The sequence below is a fragment of the Schistocerca piceifrons genome, chromosome 11, assembly GCF_021461385.2.
Source record: "Schistocerca piceifrons isolate TAMUIC-IGC-003096 chromosome 11, iqSchPice1.1, whole genome shotgun sequence".
NCBI lineage: Eukaryota > Metazoa > Arthropoda > Insecta > Orthoptera > Acrididae > Schistocerca > Schistocerca piceifrons.
The window spans coordinates 157195735-157218608 of record NC_060148.1 but is presented as its reverse complement, the minus strand read 5'-3'; the positions used below and the strand labels follow the sequence as shown (position 1 = coordinate 157218608).

The following is a 22874-nucleotide window of genomic DNA, read 5'->3' as shown; positions in this document are numbered from 1 at the left end:
CGGGATGGTTCCTTTGAAAGGGCACGGCCGACTTCCTTCCCTAATCCTATGAGACTGATGACCTTGCTGTCTGGTCTCCTCCTCCAAAACAAACCAAACCAAACAAATGCCGGACATACATTGCTAACACATAGCTACTTCCTCTGTCGTGAGGACCCACGTCAGTGTCACTGTGGCTCACATATCACTGTCATCCACATCTTGCTGGACTGCTGACTTTTAACCACTCTACGGCAGACTTTTAACCTTCCTAGAATCCCACCTTCGGTGTTGGGTAACAATGTTTCAAACCGCAGATTTAATTTTAGGTTTTATTTGTGAGGGGGTTTCGTCATACAATCCAAGGGTGGGCATTTAGCCTTCTCTCTGAGGTCGCCACCCTCCCTCCACTGTAACTCTGTCACACTTTCTTTGCATTTGTTTGTCTTCGTTGTCATCTTTTCCCTACATGTGCTCTTCTCGCCTTGTCTTTTTGGGGTGGGCGTTTTAATGTGTTGCAGAGTGGCTGGCACATCCTCATTTATTATTGTGATCAGCCAGCCCAGACTATATGCTCTATGGTTTTAATACCTCCTTCTGCTTTTCTTTGTGGCGTATGTTTTCCCCATTTTTTGTTCATTCCATTCATTTTCTTTTTAGGTGTGCTGCTGAGTGTTTTTGTACCTTGAGCCTTGCTTCCGTCAGGAAAAAAGAGTCTGATGACCCTGTATTTTGGTCCCTTTATACTCAAAACCAACCAACCAATCAAGTTTGCTCTTTATAATATTGTTACATTCCTTCCCGGATTTTCCATTGTTGTTGATCCAACATTGAAATTTGTCCCACAATTCTAAGACCATGAATAAAACTAACTGCAGTTCTGTCTTTATCAGTGATGAAAAGGTAGAAAACACACTGCTATATTATTGAAAGAGAATGTGGAGTATGATAATTCAGTTGAATATTGGGTAGTAGTATTGACAGCATGATTCAGGACCGTGTGTGCAACACAGTAGTGTGTTCAAAAGAAGGATTCTAGGACATAAATATGTAAATTAAGTTAAGGCTGTACAGAGAATACCATGCCTTGATGCACAATGAAAAGGCAATTTACTCGATAAACTCTACATAAATAGGTGTGCCAGGCAGACGAAAGGAAGGTAAGACAGACAGTACTTCATTGAAACAAGCTGCTTTCAAATATGAAGTCCAGTCAAAAGAAGTGTGTCAACAAACATTGCTTGACATATTTTGCATCACCCAGCAATGAAAACTCTCTCTTCAACATAAACTGGAAAGTGGAGTGACCACTCCTGAAGATGGTTGAGGAAAATATTTGTGTAGGCCACATGTCATATCAAATGATGACAGGTCCCTGATTCAAGAACTCAGTTTGAGTTTCTCGAAGTAAGAATAAATCTTCGAAAGAATGTCTGTACCACAATGTCAATCTGTGCAGAAATTAATGATTCTTTATGATCAGAGTTTCAGATGAGATACAAATGCACAACATAGAACTTAGTCAGTTGTTATGCAAAAGCAGACTGAGTATACAAACTGCTAAAAAATAACACAGAAATGGCTACAAAGGAACAATATATATGTTACATGCGTGGACGTACAACACGTGGTACTTTGTCATAAATTGGCACATTCCATGGTATTCTGCCAGAGACAGTTGCCGTCATATAATTTCATGGTTCATGACTTTGGTACTTAACTAACACGTTAAATTTAGGGGATGGATCTGGTGCAAGGTGTGATTCAGCCAAAATAGTTTCCTGTCTGATTAAATTTGTGATGCTTGAAAAAGGTATGGGACACAAACTAATTATATGGTCTGACCACCATGTTGGGCAGAACGATAACTGGAGAATTTTAGCACTTTATTTCTATCTGGTCAACTGCAAGTACTGTGTAGAAATACATAAAAAGTTTTTATGTTAGAGTGATAGTTTCCTGCCTTGTGACAGAAACTTTGCAGTGATTGAGGAAAGAAAGTGTCAAAAGTTATGGCTCCTTTAGAATGGAAGCATGCCATTGCTTAGGCCACTGTAGAACCATCAAAGTTGACCATACAGGAGATGATGGAAGACAAGGGCATTGGATCTGTTGAGCTGGTTCTCAAAATGCCACCTACTTTGAAAATTACTGCTGTGCTCTGGTTGAAGCGATGCAGTGATGATCCTCAAGGCATAAGCAGTTTCATCCATGTGAAAGACATTGTATTGTGAAACATGTTTTTGAACACGAAGTAAAAGAAATTCTGTTGCATTTTGGTTTTTGGTTGCTCTACAATGGGTACTGAAACTTGTAAGGAGAAGAAAGGCAATCTATTGGATGTGACGAAATACGGAAAATCAAAATCCAGGTATTTTATGAAAACATTCAGTGTGCCAACTGAGTGTAATGTGCCAGCTTTGGGCTCAACTTCATAACAAACTCATGTTCTATTACTTATTTAAGACCAAAGCAATCAGTTTACTATAAATATTAGTTTTATCTTGATATAATTTTTTTATTTAAAACTTTGAGACTCTAGGCAACCTTATAGTTCTAGTAGAGTGTGATACACAGCAATGCTGTATATCAGTTGCTATACACTGTTTTTCCATTTTAATAGTTATGTATTTTCTAAAACCTATCCTTAGTGCAATTTTAAAAAGCACAACCAACGATTTTCAACAGTCTGCATCTGCAAACAATAAATATCTGCTATTACATTTTTATTAACAGTTTTTGTCGATTTCCTAAAAACTTGGAAATATACCATACAGCGTTATTCATGCACATGCTTCATTTTGCTGTGATTATGTGCATCTATCAGGTGACACTAATTGAGAATATGATTGATTGGTACCTTCTTCCAACCACTAGGAAACTTCCATGGGCTCAGAGATGTTTGATATGCTGCTGTTAGAGAAGGAACAAGTTTAGTGTAATATGAGTGGTATTGTACTGCCATCTCATATTGCCTGGGTGCCTTTTCTCTATTAAGTGAGTACACAGTATAAAATCAATAAAAATTGATCATCTCAGAATCTGTCATTATGATGTTTATGCTGGTACTGAAAGGAGGAACTCCATTATGATATTCCACAATGAAATAGATTTGAAAGAGAAAATTGAATATTTGGCCTTGTGTCTGTTATCTTCAGTTTGTATGCCAATAGGGCAACTGATAGTGATTTCAGTCCAGCTACTGACACTGTGTGCTGATTGCTTACTGTGAAAATTCAATCAAGATGTGTAATGTTAATGCTTTGAAATTGGTCCTATGATGTACTGAGTTTCAGGGTAGTGAACAGAGCTGATTTCAGAATGTCTCTCTACAGTCCCTTGCATGGGTCAAGGCCATCTACCACTGAGTATCTACCCTGTTAAAACCACCAGCTGCCTGTCAGTCAAGCAACATCTAAAAGTATGAAGTTAGGCATATATTGTAATAGTTAATGTATACTTAAACAAGTTGTTTAAACGAATTTAAATGCAGTGACAACTAAATAAGGAAATGTAAACACAGTGACAAAGTTAAGTTGGATGGTGTACTGTCAATGTAAGAAATTGATGGCCATCCTTAAAATCATTAAATTGAATTATATAGGATCACATAGCAAGGGTGAACACTTCAGATTGAAGATAATGCAGTTCAATTATGTGAATAATTGTGAATATTTGACAAATTCCCCAGTTACATAAGCTAATGTGAAATCGGAACTAAGTCCAGCTGGGTGTAATCATCAGTGATGCTGTGTCAGTGTCAATCAAAGTTCAGTACAAAACAGATCTATCAGTTGCGCAAAGTGATAGTTTGTCAGTCACAAAAACATACAACAATTTAATGTAATGAGAAAATGCCAAAATCCTCATGTATTGCTCAAAATCTTAACACCCACACAATTTTAGAGAGCTGAATTGACACAACTGGTTGGCTGCCCAGAGACTTCGGTTCAACTACTGTCAAAACCTATGCAGACTTAACAGTAACAGCCCAGACTATGTGAGAAACACACATACATTACCAAAGACTATGAGGCACAGCAGCACTGTTTATTTAAAACCTCAAGAAATCATACCATGCTACTCATTTTCAAAACATCTTACAAAACTTAATTAAAATAAGTGATTGAAAGTATATTGTTCTTATTGAAACTAATCAACTTGAAATAAACACCTTCCCATACTGGTCACTTTGGAAGCTTACCAAACATTCTAAGATAAATATCAACATTAAATATCAGTGAAAACATGATAAACAGCCATCATATGCAACAGTTAAAATAAGTCAATACAAGGAAATATTACTATAGAAACGAGTTTGTCATATCAGATGAGATCATGATTTCCTGCTCATTTACATAGTGCTTTAATGTACTATGTAGCACATACCAAATTCGAAGTACAACCAGTTGAACTGGACCCATCTTGATCACACTGCTTAATAGTTAATTTGTCAAAAATACCTGAACACAAATCCACTAAGGATGATGGATTTAATTTGATTTTGGCAGAGAAGCTAAGACAGCTTTGGTCTAACCTGGCACTGAAACAGTTTATTGTGCAGTATTGCTCGCTGTATATCTAGTAAAGCCAACTAGTGCCCTTAGATAGTGCAAGGAGTCTCTCTGCCCATTATTTGTTAGACACAATTTCTTCACTTCTAGTTGCTCTGAAAATTCTGTCTCTTTGCTCTCCAATGTCATCCATTGGAACATTAGGTGTGATGCAGTTTCTTCACTCTCATCACAGATGCTACATTTATGGTCTTCTTCCATTATACCCATTGTATGTAGGTGTTTTTTTTTTTTTTTTTTGTTTAAAATTCCCATGACTGGTCATCAGTCCAAACATGAGTTCAATCTCTTTCCTCTTCAAGCCCAGGGTTACAGAGCATCTTTTAAAGCACAACTTGGGCATCGTTACCTTACCATGTTTTTGCTTATAGACCTTGGTCTAGTATTCTATGTGCTTCTCCTAAGCCAGTTCCATAGTTCGTTTGATCATAGCATTGGTGATTATCAGAACAGGTACCGGTCCACTGAATGGAGTCTTTGCCCCCATCCTGGCCAACCTGTCAGCTTCTTTATTGCCACTGATCCCTGAGTGACCAAGGACCCATATTAAGTTTTTGCTATTGAATCCGCTAACTCCACCAAAGCCCTGTGACATTCTGCAATAATAATATATTGTGCTGCAGGAGCTCCCAATAATTTCAGGGCTACCTTGCTGTCTGAATAGATGTAGATGCTATGATCCTTGTAGCACCTATATATATTCTCCTCCACACACGCCTTGATTGCAGTAATTTCAGCTTGGAATACCAAGGCCAGTTTTCCTAGAGAGATGATGCCCTCCAGTTTTGGCTGAACCCTGTACACCCCGCCCCCAGCACCTTGGTCTGATTTTGACCCATCAGTGAACCAGACAGTGTCCTCTGCATGGTGTCAAACTGTTTTCCCACTGCTCCCTGCTTCCAATTATTGTATTGTAAGGCTTGTTGAAGCAGTTGGGAGTTGTTACATAGTCAGGCGGCATTTCTCAAGCCATTCCTATATTTTAGTATGTGAGTCTGGATATCCAATGTGATCCAGTTTTTACCAGTTTTGAGTGTGTATGCACCAGCTGCTGCCTTCATCTTAACCCAAAGATGTAGTGGAGGCATGTCCAGCATGACTTACATCCCAGTGGTTGGTGTGCTACTAATGCTGCCTGTTGTGGCAAAGCAGGCCAGTTTGTGCACCTTAGCAAGCTCCTTAGCTGCAGCCTGCTGTTGTACATTCTTCCACGACACTATGGCCCCATAGGAGATCCTAAGTCTAACCACTGTTGTGTGTGTCCAGTGCATACATCAGGATCTTAGGCCCCAGTTTTTGCCACAAGGCCTTCTGGTACTCACTAGAGTACAATTCGCCGTGGAGCAGATGCTCTTAATGTGAAGGGTCCATGTTAGTTTCTCATCTAAGATTATCTCTAGATATTTCACTATCCCCTTCACAGATAGAGTTTCATCAAAAAGCTTTAGATGTCCTTCTTCGTGATTGGTACCACAACAGTCTTGTTAGGATTAACGTTTAGGTCCTATGTAATGTACCAGTCTTGCACTATGTCCAGTGCACCTTGTGCCATATTCCTAACCTTGTCAGCAAATTTGCCAGGTATTACTATGACAAGGTCATCTGCGTATCCGTGGCAAAAGCATTGTCTGTAATTTAGTTCCTCAATAAGTTCGTTCTCCAGTAGATTCCACAATAAAGTGTACAAAACTCCTGGACAACCTCTAGTGGTGTTAATTACTATTTTTTCATTCATCATGTGGCCTCTACCCTCCTTCCACTAAGCATGGCCCTAGTCCACCTACATATAGTGGTCACTAGGTCATGCACCTCTGTTGACCTAACCATGGAATCAAAATTTGTGTTACTAAAAGCCCCCTTGACGCCCAGGAAGATGCAGAGGGCTGTTTCTTGAAAGGAAAGTGCTTTCTCCACCCTCCCAACAAATAGTTGGAGAGCTGTCTCACTTGATTTACCTGGTTATGTGTGTTAGTTTGAATGTAGAGGAGCCCTAGTTTGCCTCCTCTCCCCAGCATGTACATTAACTCGACTGATGGGTCTCATATCCTTGGCCTTCGTATGATCAATTCTCCCTAGCTTTGGAATAAAGACAACCTTCACTGCCCTCCAGGCATTGGGAATGACTCCCACTGCTAGGCTAACCCGGAATAACGAGCAGAGGACTCTCCTGTTTGTTTTAAGAGAGCTGGAAAGATTCCATCTGGACCAGGTGACTTGACCAATTAGAATGTTGCCACCGCCCATTGGATTTTACTGAAATTGACACACTCCTTGGCTGATTCCCAGTCCTCTCTTTGAGTGCCTGAGAACCATTGTCTTTCAGGGGTCGCATTCTGCTCTATGTTATCCGCCAGAGCATATTGAGGAAAATGAGTTTTGAGGAGCAGTTCCAATGTCTCATGTGCTGTCTCTGTATTTTCCCCATCGTCCTTCCTCAATTAACCTCCTGGATTAGTTGGTACTCTGGTGAGGATTTTGTGAAGCCTGGCTTGAGATAAGCACCTTCCCATGCTGGTCACTTTAGAACCTTAAGAAACATTCTGAGATAAATATTACATTAATTATCAGTGAAATCATGATAAATTGCCATCATATGCAACTGTTACAGTAATTAAATACAAGGAAATATTTCTATACAAACAAACGTGTCATATCAGGTAAGATTGTAATTTCCTGCTCATTTACATGGTGCTTTAGGTTACTACGTAGCACTTACCAAGTTTGAATTACAACCAATTGAACTTGACACATCTTGATCACACTGCATAATAGTTAATTTGTCAAAAACATATCTAATACACATTTGATAAGGATAAGGGTGTAGTGTAAAATATGCTCTCTTTTGGTGTATGGAATTGTGGAGTACATTTAGCTCTGGTCAAATTAATTGAGTAGTTCTAATCAAATTGTAGATACCCTGGATCCAGTTGAGTTCCAGTCAAACTATGTATTCACTGTACAGTTTGATGTATTGTTTATGCTTGTGGCAGTTTTGGCTTACATGTAGTACTATTTAGCATTATTGTAATCAGTCTTTATAAAATTAATTAATGAGAAACTATACAGGGCTCTATTTAACTCCTGAAGTTGGGCTGCACAGTTTGAAATAGTACTGTTGAATTCAATTTTAGTGTTTTTCTATATAATATTTGTGAATAATATTTTATAGCAGGAAAGTGACAAATTAGCAGTTGGCTATGCATCTGATTTTTTGAGAGATCAGTCAGCAGAGTTAGAATATTTGATTTGTTGCATCCTTTGTTTATTACTGTCCCTCACTAATTTTGGCTGCATTCATCTTTTGTTTGTCAATGAGTTTATGATTATGTTTAAATGTGTGACAAAAATTCTACTTGCCATCATAGCACTGACCTTGGGAAAGTCCTAAAATTGCTTAAAGATTCAAGTGCAAAAGTTACATGAATGTGAATTTAAATACTGCCTCACAGTTGTCGGCCTTTTCTCACAGGAAAGTAACCCCAATGGATAGTAGGTTAAGGGCATTTCTCTTGACTTAGAAGGAACGTAGTTCACCAGAGCAAAATATTAAATGTATAGATTTTCATGTTTCAGTGTTAAATGGGAAATGTTCAGTGTCAATCAATCCTGTGCATTTGATGGTAGATTCACATCACTATCTCACGTATAATATTTGAAAGTTTGAATGCATGACAGATTTTCAGTTACCTTCATTATTTGTTCAAATTAATTTCCAGTGGTGCTTACAAAGACTTGATACCATATATTGCAGTTTATAAAATTGATTTGTTTCTTCAAAAAACTGCCTCCAAAATTGAGGTGTGTTACACTCAAATTTAATATAACAAGTCCAGTGTTCCAGTCAAAATTCCCGGTTGCCTTAAAAATGGCCATATATTCAGTGCTGCAGGAAATCTATTTCTATCTAGTAACATTGGATTCAATTGGCAGAAGAAATGCACCAGTGCAATGAACATGTTACAGGGATTCACAAGTTTTGTTGAGATGTTTCTCTTGGAACACCAGCTGATTGCGTACAAATCATTCTGTCCTTCCTCCTCTCCCTTCAGGGATGACCTGACCTTGGCTTATTGGTTACTGTTGTTTCATGTTTTTGCTATTGACTGTGCACACTTGTTTGTGGTTGTGATATGCCATAGTCCCTAGAAGTACTCCCAATCTTGAAGACATGCAAAACAGCTTGTCTCACATCAAGCGAGTGTTCTGTTTTGCTATACTTCTAGTTCTCTGCAAGTAAACAATCACTGGGTGAATACCTCAGTCATAGTAGTTACTGGATACCATACCATCAAAGCAAGTTACAAACTTTCGAGCTAAAGGAATACTAACGTACATTGTTGTTGTATGATCGTATTTGTTCACTAGATATGTAACCACAGCAGTGTGCAGCTCTTGATGGAGTGACACTTGAATGCATTGCTCTTTTTTGACTGCATGCAAGCAGTACTGAAAGCATAACACCACCACTGCAAAATATTTCTGATCACTGCTGTAGCCTAACAAAACACTCCAAATACTGTTATCTGCATATTTGCAGAGACTCTTTGAGCTGCTTGCTGCAACTTGTTTGCAGTACATATACGATTGCTATGCTTTACTGAGAAGGTACTACAAATATGGGACAATTTTTTTTCCTGATCAATTACAGGCCAGCTAAGGTTTTACATTTATTTATGCTACTCCTCCTTCTGTACACATTTTTCTTTCCACGCACCTGACGTTCAGTTTCTATCTTGTCTTTTTGGAACTGTTATGCTGTGGAGAATTTACCAACTCAATCCTGTTTCTGTATTTGGTTTGGTTTTAAATATCTTGCTAATTTATACAAGTTTCTTGTAGGTCTTTGTGCACTCTTGTAAGGCATTGAAATTTTTTAATGGTTTTAGTACTGCTACAGAGTTTTCTTTTCAGTATGCTAAGACTCATTAACCTTGTATGCCAAATTTTGTCTCCAGTTATTTTCCTATATATTTATCTATACTTCTGTATTGTTTCTGAATTTAAATGTTTGTGGTGGTATTCTGTTTCCTAATATCTTTTTCGTAATTTTCACTATCTTTTGTTGATTCTAAAATTAGTATTTGTGATACAGATGTGTATTCTGTGTGATACAGATGTGTATTTTGGCCAAAAAAGTACTTTGCAAGTTGGAGGTTCTGCAATTTTGGAGAATGAATTTTTACTATAAACATCTTCTGTTAACTGAAATGCAGAGTCCATCTTTTATAGTCTTCCTCTTGTGGTTCCATTTTCCCCACCATTTGGCTACTTGACTTCTCATAGATCCTTAAATTTGTCTTCCCCTGACCCTCCCACACTTCATATTTGATAGTGATGTTGCAGTCCTGTAGTTACCCATTACTGCTTCACTGCTGCTTATCAGAGGAGACGACTAGTCATGCTTTTCCCACTGTTTTTCTTTCTCTCTGTTCTGTGGTTTCTCTACATTGTCAGCATTGCTAAATTATCTACAAAAGTTGAACAAACAATTTTGAAATTATCAATTTCCTAACCAAGTAGTATTCAACTTCTGGTAGTAGATTCTGAGAACAGCTCCATCTGTTCAATATTCACTTTTGTAGTATAGTCTGAAAGAAGAATGGAGTTAGTACATTGCCTTGGCTATAGTCTGTTCTTATCTCAAATGAGGCTGTAGTTCTTTTAAGAAGACCCGTGTTGTCTTCTGTATTTCAGATTCTTTAAGAATTTTTAAATAAAGCATTCTTGCTTTGTAGTCATAGGCCTTCTAAAATGTTACAGATGTATTCCAATTGTATTTTGCTCCTTTAGTCCTCTATCAATTTGGCGTTCACAGGACCATCCTGTCCTAAGCCATCTCTGATATATCTTGTATTTTAGAATTCTGCTGTTGTCTCCTTGAACTTTTCATGGAATTTCATTGAATCTTATGTGAACATGGTTATCAGTTATTCTAGGCCAGGAATCTTACTTTTATTATTCAGTGGTAGTGGTCAATTTCAACAGATATCTATGTCTGACTCTGGAATTCATCATCTTTTCGGAATTGTCCTTTGTTACTGGCACACAAGCTGTCTGATATTCTCAAATCATATTATTGTTGTCCTCGTATCTTTTTAGTGGTGTATGCTAAATGTCTCTTTCTTTGCAGTTTTCCTTTTTTCTTACATCTAGTCAGGCAGACATTCATAAATGAAAACATTTTCTACCAGGGCTGATATGGAATGTACTTATTCAAAATTAATTTGGCAGTTGTACAATTCTCAAGTGGTAGCTCAGTGTGATGTCTGAATCCTTTATAATTCCTTTTGAGGTAATACTTTTGTGTTAACCATGTTTACAAATTCCATTTTCTTTACAAGATGGGAGTCTTTGTAATCTGTATGCCTAGAAATTGGTAGTACTTCATGTACTAATTTCTATCAAAGTCATGTCATACTGCACATCTTAATATCCACTCCCCAAGCACTAGGCATGACATTTAATAACACTGACTTAGTTCATAGTAAGCTGTCACTTGAGAATGGCATAACAGTCAAAATTCCAGTTGTGAATAAATTCATTTAATAGCAGTTTGGGCAGATAATGTTCTCATCTCCATTCTGTGCCAGTCTGAGGATAAAAGTTAAATAAAATCTGTATGTTTTCCTCTGGAACTTCATCAGATGTTTCTGAACATTGTTCTGAGGACTGTTTTACCTTCTGCATTGTTATCCTGATCTATTGGTGCATGTGCATTAATTATTTTGTACCTCTCACCTAAATATTGAATTATTCCAGGGAGAGAGACTTCTGGAGGTAATGAAAAATTTGGATTTTGGATTGTTTGGGGGAAGAGGCCAAACAGCGAGGTCATTGGTCTAATTGGATTAGGAAAGGATGGGGAAGGAAGTCGGCCATGCCCTTTCAATGGAACCATCCCGGCATTTGCCTGGAGTGATTTAGGGAAATCATGGAAAACCTAAATCCGGATGGTCGGGTGTGGGATTGAACCGTTGTCCTCCCAAAAAATTTGGCACCGTTTGCAACATAATTGCCATTTATGAATGCAGAGCCTAGTTCTGTAGTAGTTTCGCGAATTTCTTCCCTGTGTTCTTTGTGAAGAATCTACAGTTCTCTGATTGTGGTATTTCTTCATCTGTGAATGTGATATTTTGTAATGCCAATTTTAACTTGTCCATTTACAATGTGTGAAACTATTTTGAGTTTGCCAATATTTATTAATGTTTGTATATTTAATGGTCCAAGCCTGTATGTAGTTCTGGGTGTGAACTTAAGGTTGGGTTTAGGAGTCACTCCTCACGTCTGCAAGTTGGTCTGGGCTGCCCAGAGCACAAAGGTCCAAATGTGTCACTTACAATGATGGATTCATCTGTCAGTGCATGGCAGTTTTCATAACAGGAAAAAAGTGAAAGAAAACTTTACACAAAGTGTAAGTGCATAACAGATTAAAGATGTTATTGGTCACTTTCCTTTGTGAAGTATCTAGTAGGAAGTATGGCTACAACCAAATTACTGGCTTGTGTAGTTATTTACAGTACTGAAGACAGTGAGAAAATGGAGAATGAATTCTTACTAACATTCTGTTTCATTAACTGCAACAGTTTATCACGTCCTCTTAAATGATATTTTCAAGCCTAACTTACAGCATTTTGTGGACCAATCACATGTTGGTGGGCGTTAATAGAATTCTATGTATTTACTGTCTCATCAGTTGTAAATCACTGGCCATTTCTTCAAATATTTCAGGTGGAAACCTCAATAAGATGTGCATCTGATAGTGCAAGGTAAGTTTTCATAATTCACTGCAGAACTTTTTCAGAAATATAAATTTTTGTTTATTAATTGTGAGAGTACTTCAGTTATAAAATGCACTACTGTATTGATTCATTAATACTATTCTTTGCAACAACCGTTGTGTGACTATTCCTAGATAAATAGAGCAAATGTCTGATATCCATACAGGAAAATAAAAGTTCAGGTGGCATATCAGCAGCTGTATTGTGTTTAATGCAGAATGTCACATGAAATCACTTAAATTCAACAGATTCATCTTGATGGGCACAAGCTAATATCATACTGCAGTAGAACAAGTTATAAGAAAGGGTGAATGGCTATATATCCAAATATTGGAGCTGATTCCCAGCCTTTCAGATTAATGAATATAGTGTTGAACACCTCTCTCAATTCGGTGCCACAGTGGTGCTCAGGTAATGCACAAGCTTGTAGTGGTTTACAGACCACCATCAAGAAGAAACATAAGTAGCTGGTGCCACTTTCAGTAAGGCCGTGGAGACTTAACTGGTGAATCCGCATTCTCTTTGTTTCTCCTTCGTCCTGGTGTGTCCCTGAAGGCTGTCCCATTCGTCAGACACATTACAGGTGACAAGGTAATGCATAATTGGCAGCTCCAGGTCAGCGGGTAGGGTTCTCGTACCCTCTGATACAGATCAGGCCCAGAAAGGTGAGTGACTGAGCTGTTACCTTCCCAAATGCCAATTGGTCCCTCTGTCAGGAGTTTGGGGGGTGTGACCTGAGGTGCGAACAATCATTTACGGTGGGTGAATCCCCTTCTGAGGGGGTTCCCAGTTGGAAAGAGCATGCCATTGGAAATGTTGGCAATCATGGGGGATTCTTTTGCAATGTATCAATCACCATCTTAGCGTGTGTCTACTAAACATAAACATAAACAAACAAAATGAGGCTATAGATTTGAAGGCCCTCCCAAATGCACCTTGGTTCCTCATGGTGTCACATACTGAAGAGGGTCATTTCTTTGCTACAGTTAATGCATGCCTTATTCTGGAAGGTGTTGCAGTTGGAGACTCTGTGAAATTTTTCTCATTTATGATAAAGATGGATGCAAACTTAATGCCCACATGCACTAAAAAAAAAAAACATAGTTCAAATGTCTCTGAGCACTATGGGACTTAACATCTATGGTCATCAGTCCCCTAGAACTTAGAACTACTTAAACGTAACTAACCTAAGGGCAGCACACAACACCCAGTCATCACGAGGCAGAGAAAATCCCTGACCCCGCTGGGAATCGAACCCGGGCGCAGGAAGCGGGAACGCTACTGCACGACCATGAGCTGTGGACCCACATGCACTCATTTTCTACCATTTGCTCGAGTAGTTTTTGCCTCAAAGATTAAGGGAGGCTGTGAAGTAATCACAGTCCAACCATACATTCCAAACCAGATGCGTTCGTACAAGTGTCAACATTATAATAAAACGTTTATCCAGTCAAAACATGGCCAAGTGTGTTACTTTTGGCAGAGATGCTCAGGAGGGCAGCTGTTCGCCTCCTCTCTGCTGTATCAATTGTAATCCCGTGAATGTCTCAAGTGTCTTAATGAGCAAGCATCCAGGAGATCTGATTGAAGGCCATTAAACCCCACCCTGTCACTTGAAATTGTTAGCTAGTCAAAATCCGTGTATTTTCCATCTGGCATTTACAGTACCATTTTTGCTATGCCGTGCATAACGGAGGATATGCCCACGAAGACTTCCAACTTCAAGTCAGTGTTGCAGTAGTGAAATCATACAGGTCACAATAGCATCCCTGTCTCCTACTACAGCTACGCAACAAGCAATCAGATCTTTACATTTGGTGGCGGAATCACGTGCTACACAACTATCAGGCTGACAGGACAAAAGCAATACTCCTGCAAAGACTTTCTACAGCTAAAAACATACTCTTCATCCGTCAACTAGAAAGTTCTAAGAACTTTAACAAAAACAAATGGTCTTCTCCTTCCCTGACTTCAGTGGTGTTGGCATATGTACCCTTACCTGGCTGACCTCCATTTTGCTGGTGCCCACTGCCTACTGATTTTCTGCTGTGGAATTCAGACTGACCCAGGGAGAGTGCCAACATGTTTGTAGATCTCATGGAACAGGATTCTTCAGCCTCTTCCCCCTGTAACAGTGGATTTTTGAAGGCTTGCACTCAGCAGCCACCAAGGTGACTAATCTTCATTTGTTCCCTCTTCCCCAATCCCCATTATGACTTCTGCAATGGAAAATTCATGGCATTAGGTCCCAGGAGGGGTTACAGCTGCTCTTGGAATTGCAGTGTCCGCTTGTTTTCTGCTTCCAAGAAGAAAACTTATCCTCACAACCCATTTGACGTTTCATATTTCTTTCTGGTCCTCTGTGACCTTTACCTCCAAGGACAGCATTCCACCTCATGTGGGAGCCATGCTGGCCATCCATCTCATTTAACATGCGACTGCTAGCTGTTGCAGTCAGCATTGCCCTTCCTCATTTCACCTTTTCTCTTTGCAACATCTGCACCTCTCCATCATTTGCTGTTACCAAGTCGGACTTACCCTAGCTCATTTGGTCACCTCCCTCACTCCTTTTTGCTGCTTGGCAACTTCACTGCCCACCATCTGCTTTGGGGCTCTTAGAGAACCTGTCCAAGAGGTTCCCTCTTAGCTGACCTTCTGAATCATCTCTTACCACTAGAGCACCCACGTTCCTTTCAGATTCCATGCACATTTCTTACCGTTTGGACTTCTCGTTCTGCACTGTCCAGCTCGCCTGTCATCTTTGGAATGTGTGTTCTTATAGGACAACTATCCAAGGATTTCCACCCAATAATCCCCAAACAGCTTTTAGAGTTTAGCCGAGAGACAAAATCCAATAATAATTTAACTTGGCAATACAACTTAAGATCATTTACAAAAACCTTTAAGAATGATGACAGTTGGCACCTTAAATATGGAAAACATCAAGAGCAGCAATAAACTAAAAAACGTTAATAATAATGGCAACTTGGCACCATAAAATAAGAGAAATTTATTCTGCAAGAACAAATTACAATGGTGCTTCAAAAGATTTTACACCACAGACCAAGATCCAATAATAAGTTAACTTGGCATTACAATTTAAAATCATTTATATAAAAGAACTTTGAGAAAGATAATGGCACTTGGCACCATAAAATAAAAGAAGCGCAACACACAACCAATAAATATAATAACAAAATAATAATTTGATACAACCAAAGGGCAAGGGCAACTCCCAACACAATCACAGATGGCCGAGCTCTCACACTTCAGAGCCTTCCCACTAGAAACAGTCCCCGAAATAAATGCTGAGAGCTCCCCAACATGCCTCCCACAACTGCCCATGACTTACGCATGTTGGTTATGTTTTGTAACACACGACAGATAATATCAACACAAGATAAAATTCAAAAATGGAATAACAATATAACATCCCGACAGCACATGATAACCACAGCGCCATTAACTCAGGCGCTCTTAACAGGTGCCAGAAGCCAACACACACAAATCTTAATAAACAAAACAATAAAAGCCAAGCACACATAAATAGTCAAACCACAGTCTTAGAAGTGCCTTAACAACACCAAACGCGACTATTCCACCAAGTTAATAATAACACAGTAAGATAAAAATACAGAACATACCACTAAATGCTGTGACACAAACAAAATTGACGAGATCGTGTTGTTCAGGTCCCAGAAGACCATATATACTAAGCAGAAGTAATTCACTATGCGTATACTGTCCAAAACCGCCATCCTTAGGCAGACTTTACCTAACATGTCAAATGCCAAATATACCATACATGAATGCAACTCCGGGCAGGTAACAGGATCCACCTACATGAATTCCTTCCAAAAGGAACATACAGGCACCACCAAAGGTTACGCTGAGCAGACCGCGTGGGTAACAACCCACTCAGTGGTATAAACAAAACATACTCCAGTTGAGCAAATAAATTAGTACGAATGAATATCGTAATGTGCCACACACACACACACACACACACACACACACACACACAGCATAAACTTCCAATAACGCCGTACCACATCAGAATGAAGTTCAGAAACCGCAGCTGGAGCTTCCAGCGGAAAATCTGACGAGCCAACCGAGCTCACACCCTAACCTGGCATACGACTCCAAAATTTAGCAACTGGTTGTCTCCAGGCCAGAGTATCACAGGACCCCACCGGACCTCCACATCGGACAGGCAGGCAGAACAAGTACCCCGACGCCAATTAATCACTACCGCATGGCCAGCACAGCAGCGAGTTGATCCGCCCCAGACCACTCTGCTCATATTGCGAGGTACAACCACCTTAGCGCTAGTCACCAGCAGGTCAGGCAGAGCGAACTTCACGTTCCGTGCAATATCCAGAAACCGACTACCCTCTCACTTTCCGCCAGCCACCACGAACAATAGCAAATCACCACCGGAACCCCACCAGCACTAGAACAGCGAACTATAGTCGATTATAGTGCGCGCTCAAAACAAGATCACATGATAGCGGCGCGCGCTGTATCAACCTGGAATGACCCATTCCCTCTGACACATATTCAAGTGATCACTTCCTGTGTGCATCCATGCGCCGACTCCTACCCCACCTGAGTGCAAATCCTATTGGCAAATTTCTACATCTACATTACACTCCGCAAGCCACCCAACGGTGTGTGGCGGTGGGCACTTTACGTGCCACTGTCATTACCTCCCTTTCCTGTTCCAGTCACGTATGGTTCGCAGGAAGGACTGCCGGCAAGCCTCCGTGCGCGCTCGAATCTCTCTAATTTTACATTCGTGATCTCCTTGGGAGGTATAAGTAGGGGGAAGCAATAATTTATTCGATACCTCATCCAGAAACGCACCCTCTCGAAACCTGGACAGCAAGCTACACCGTGATGCAGAGCGCCTCTCTTGCAGAGTCTGCCACTTGATTTTGCTAAACATCTCCGTAACGCTATCATGCTTACCAAATAACCCTGTGATGAAACGCGCCGCTCTTCTTTGGATGTTCTCTATCTCCTCTGTCTACCTGACCTGGTACGGATCCCACACTGATGAGCAATACTCGAGTATAGGTCGAACGAGTGTTTTGTAAGCCACCTCCTTTGTTGATGGACTACATTTTCTAAGGACTCTCCCAATGAATCTCAACCTGGCACCCGCCTTACCAACAATTAATTTTATATGATCATTCCACTTCAAATCGTTCCGTACACATACTCCCAGACATTGTACAGAAGTAACTGCTACCAGTGTTTGTTCCGCCATCATATAATCGTACAATAAAGGATCCTTCTTTCTATGTATTCGCAATACATTATGTGTGTCTATGTTAGTCAGTTGCCACTCCCTGCACCATGTGCCTATCTGCTGCAGATCTTCCTGCATTTCGCTACAATTTTCTATTGCTGCAACTTCTCTGTATATTACAGCATCATCTGCATGGAACTTCAGACACTACTAGGTCATTTATACATATTGTGAAATGCAATGGTCCCATAACACTCCCCTGTGGCACGCCAGAGGCTACTTTGTCTGTAGACGTCTCTCCATTGAGAACAACATGCTGTGTTCTGTTTGCTAAAAACTCTTCAATCCAGCCACACAGCTGGTCTGATATTCCGTAGGCTCTTACTTTATCAGGCGACAATGCGGAACTGTATCGAACGCCTTCCGGAAGTCAAGGAAAATGGCATCTACCTGGGAGCCTGTGTCTAATATTTTCTGGGTCTCATGAACAAATAAAGCGAGTTGGGTTTCACACGATCGCTGTTTCCGGAATCCATGTTGATTCCTACAGAGTAGATTCTGGGTTTCCAGAAATGACATGATACACGAGCAAAAAACATGTTCTAAAATTCTACAAGAGATCGATGTCAGAGATATAGGCCTATAGTTTTACGCTTCTGCTCGACGAGCCTTCTTGAAAACTGGGGCTACTTGTGCTCTTTTCCTATCATTTGGAACCTTCCATTCCTCTAGAGACTTGCTGTACAGGGCTGTTAGAAAGGGGGCAAGTTCTTTCATGTACTCTGTGTAGAATCGAATTGGTATCTTGTCAGGTCCAGTGGACTTTCCTTTGTTGAATGATTTCAGTTGCTTTTCTATTCCTTGGACACTTATTTCGATGTCAGCTATACTTTCGTTCGTGCGAGGATTTAGAGAAGGAACTGCAGTGCGGTCTTCGTCTGTGAAACAGCTTTGGAAAAAGGTGTTTAGTATTTCAGCTTTACGTGTGTCATCCTCTGTTTCAATGCCATCGTCATCCCAGAGTGTCAGGATATGCTTTTTCGATACACTTACTGATTTAACGTAAGACCAGAACTTCCTAGGGTTTTCTGTCAAATCGGTACATAGAATTTTACTTTCGAATTCACTGAACACTTCACGCATAGCCCTCCTTACGCTAACTTTGACATCCTAAGGCCGACTGGAGGCTATACCCCTCCCTCACGACCTTTATACAGCTGCGAAGACCACGTAAAGTATCTTCCAAATGTTATCCTTATCGCCGAAGAATGTTCCCCACCGTGCACTTCAAGTTTACTGTAGTGTGTCTTGGTCCCTGGTGGACTGAGGCATGCAGCGATATGATTCGCTTGGGGAGATATGCTCTCCACATTTTGAACCATCGTCTTGATACATCTGCTAGAGGGCTGGTATCCTCTGTAGTCCATACATGTGGGGCTTTAGAAGCTGTCTGCCCCATTTACTAGAGGAAGTTTTGAAAGACAAAGTTGTCTCAAGGTTTATATGGTTTGACTTGTCACACACATTTATCCACGAAAACGGGTTGCCTGAATGCTCGTCCTGGGTATCATTGTCTTTGCTATCCCAAGCAACCATATTATGGAATCACCCAACAGGCGTCTCAGCTCCCTTTTCGCCAAGGATTTTACACTCTGTTACAGTTCCACACAAACGTGTCTCCATTTGTGGCGTCTTCAGCGTCGTTCCTATCTTCTTTTCTCGTGAAGCATGGACAGTGGCTTTCACTTTTCCACTGCCAAAACCTTTTGTATGAATATTTGGCTGCGTAATGAGTTTCTTACACCATCTTTACATCTTGCACCTTTCGTTCTTCCATTCATCGAAACTAGAAAATTCCTGTAGCTAATATCTGATAGGAAACTTACTTGGTCCTCCCATGTATTCTTACCTGGCTGTACATGGTACCCAGTTCCTCAGTGTCCTACATCTCATAAGTGGTACTTCCAGGGGAGCGGATCAGACCACCCTCCTCCATTTTTTTATCCCATGTCCATTCATAACTAGACTGTGGGTGTTTAGTTCATTCCTCTGCACTTCTGTTCATCATTTGCTGTCTTAACACACTCCATCATCATGGAATATGTTTCACCACTGGTGGCTTTTACGCGAGCCCGGTTGAGAGTCTATGCAGAATATCCTGAACAACTAGTCATACTGGCATGATGTCCTCCTCAGTGGATAGGCATGCCGTTTCCCTTTGACGCCTGACCACTCATCTTATTCCCTTTTATTCCATGACTCCCTTATCTTCTAGTATGGGTCATGCCATTCATTTCAGTTACCTCGTGGAGTTCACTTTTGGCTTCTGCTTTACAGCTTAATTTCACAGTACCTGCCACATTCCTGATGGTTGTGAACCCTTCGCCACCTTGGCTTCATGTAGCAGCCCATATTCGTTGTGGACGTCATTTTCTTCACTTTTGTAAGCAAGACTCACTATAGGAAAAAACGCATACATAATATGGACTAATCTGTTGTCGAGGTACAAAATTCATTACAATATTACACTCTACACGAATTGTACTGACTGGCAGTCGGTTCACCAGTTCATAACTAAAAAATTTTATCAGTATTATGCACCATCACTTGTCCCTCTGAGAAACCTAGTAGCCATCCTATTAAATATTTGTGACTGAAGTCCGCAATGTGTTTTGTGTCTATCTTTGATTTAAACATATTAACGTTTGCCTTCACCTCATACCTCAAATCCCTTAACAAAACGTTTCAAGTATACATATGAATTGTCAGTGTTGCAAGTGCCAAGAGGCATTGACACAACTTCCCAATTCTCTAGATGCAATTTATTATTAATTCAGTGACGTTAGCTATGCTTTCGTATGTTTCCAGCCAGTCAATGCTGTACATCGCTACCCCCTGCACATATATTGGAGGAAAGTAGTTTGCTTTCAATTTAAACCAATTAGGATTAGAGTGAACATAATTTCATCGCAGATTCAAATGACGTGGAGACTTGCATACTGCTTGTTTTTATGCAATTTTCAGGAAAAATATCATGCAGAAATATCCTCAGAGGTATGAACTGAAGTCATGGTAGCGTCGAACATTGTACATCAGCTGGTTCCTATTGGTCAAGTGACAACACAGTTCTTCAGGTGGCCTTAAATCACCAAGAGCTCCATACCCCAAACAACATCTAAATTGACAGTTCCATGTTTCTTGGGTTTCCACATTGTCTTAGGCAATGTATCCTTTATAAACACACAGTAAAATCTCGTGATTGTAAGTTTGCTGACGAGTTTAACCAGATCTGTGTTATTAATCCTTTTTTCCAGTATCATTGCTGTGGGCCTTTATGTACAACCAAAGCCATGTAAATATAGGCCTTTACCTATAGCAATGGCCTCCATGGTCATATTATGCCTTTCAGCTGCTTGTAATTACTTTTCGCTTTTTCGGGCGTTCTGTACTGCTTGAATTATATCAGCTCTCCTAGCTAATGAAACCAGTAGCTGACAGCCCAGCAAATGCAGGTATCAGAAACATAATTATTCCACAAGCTGTCTTTGATTTTTGTAGGAATGTGGGCGTTTTACCACATCATTTCCTTCCTTCTTTCTGCCGAAAGGCACCGTTTGCAGCTTTCACCAATTTTTTAAATATCCCATAGGCTTTTCCTCTTCTTTAGTATACAGTGAACTGAATTCAGTAATGCTTGAAGGTTAGTCCAGTACCCCATTTAAGTTCGAGCAAACATTGCCGTATCAACCACATATTCAGAAATAGCTTGTGCTGCATGAATATCTGTTCCTTGACATACCTGTGTAGCCTTATCAATGAATATTTGCTCTGCAATACGGTGATCTTTGTAGTGTAGGCAATGATGTGCACTTTGTATACATTGTCCAATGCATTAAAGCCCTTATCACCATAAGCTAGGTGCTATTTTAGTTTTGTTCCAGCTCCACAGAAATTGTATCCAGAGATATACACTTCTGATGGCAGATTCTCGAGAATACCACGTCCGACTTTGTTGATACGTTTCATAGCACTCATCTCACACTACTGCATGGTTTCAGCTTTGCTTTTCGAATTACATAGCAAATTGTGGGTGTTCACTCAGCTGTTGAGCTTTGATGAGAAACTAAGCCATTTCATCAATGCCCTGTTCCTTTGACATCATATGACCTGCTCAATGAGGAACATAATGGGTTCAAAGCTTACCTGTAATTCCTTTGTGACTTCAATAGGTTTGCTCTTAATTCTGTGGTGAATAATGCGATTATACTCGTCGATGATTTTTGGCTGTATGTTCAGCCATTTGCACATACATTGAAGATTAAATTGCTTCCACATTCCATTTTTGATGGTCCAGTTCAACCATTTGGCAATACTAGTTTCCAAATATGAGAATGTTGAGTAGTGGTTTATCCCACTTAATTCGAATTATGCTTTGAAATGTCTATCGTAAAATTCACTTCCATCATCTGTCTTCAAGGTTGATGGACAGTCGATTTAGTCCTGTCTGCAACAACTGTCAGAAACCTCTCAAACCTCCTTCCCTGTCTTTACACTCAAAGGTAAGGCCCAAGCGAAATTGGAATATGTCTGTGACTGCGAGACGTACTTGACGCCATTATTTGATTGTAAGTAGTTTTGCATATCCAAGAGATCAGTCTGCCATGCATAATCCATTCCTCGTATTATCAGATATATTCTGCATGCAGGTCTGTAAAGCTCATGAACAACTCTCTCCACACTTACTCGACGATGCATAATTTTCGTAGCCCAGGTAAGATCGATAATATTTTGTTCATGTGATCTGCAATCTCTTCACCAGCTAAAGCTGTAAACAGTCGTAATCGATCTATGATTCCATTTAGTTACCATAATTTATATATTCTAGATGTAGACTGTTTAGTGTTTCAGGCTGAACTTTGACTATTTTACCTGCACTAGGTGGAGCTGCTAATGCTGGTTCAGTTAAAATCCTGTATTTGTCGCTCTATGAGACTTCCATTCATCCTTTTGGGGTTTTACATGCGTTGGTCATATGTGATATTGGACCACGTGTTTTTCTAGTTTCAGGGTATATTTTTAACAGTCGACATTTTCAAAAGTATTAACTGTAACAGATTAGGCAATCTTTCAGATTCCTTGTTCCCAATTCTTATAGCCTTCTTGCTTAAACATATTGAGTGCTTACCTAACAAATACGGTTTTGCCCTGATGACCTCATATGTTCTTTCTTAACTCGGCACTCCTCCTCCTCCTCCTCCTCCTCCTCCTGTTTCTGGTTTCATCCATAGT

At 40.0% G+C, this 22874-nt stretch overlaps 1 protein-coding gene across 1 annotated transcript in view; it reads left to right on the top strand.

The window, feature by feature from the left end:
* The window catches only part of LOC124720368 (zinc finger protein 729-like), a 116767-nt gene that overhangs the window by 66007 nt on the left and 27886 nt on the right, over positions 1-22874 (top strand). Inside the window, exon 5 of the mRNA XM_047245696.1 lies at positions 12282-12319. The gene's annotated coding sequence lies outside the window, so the exon portion shown is untranslated. The remainder of the gene's footprint in view (positions 1-12281; positions 12320-22874) is intronic.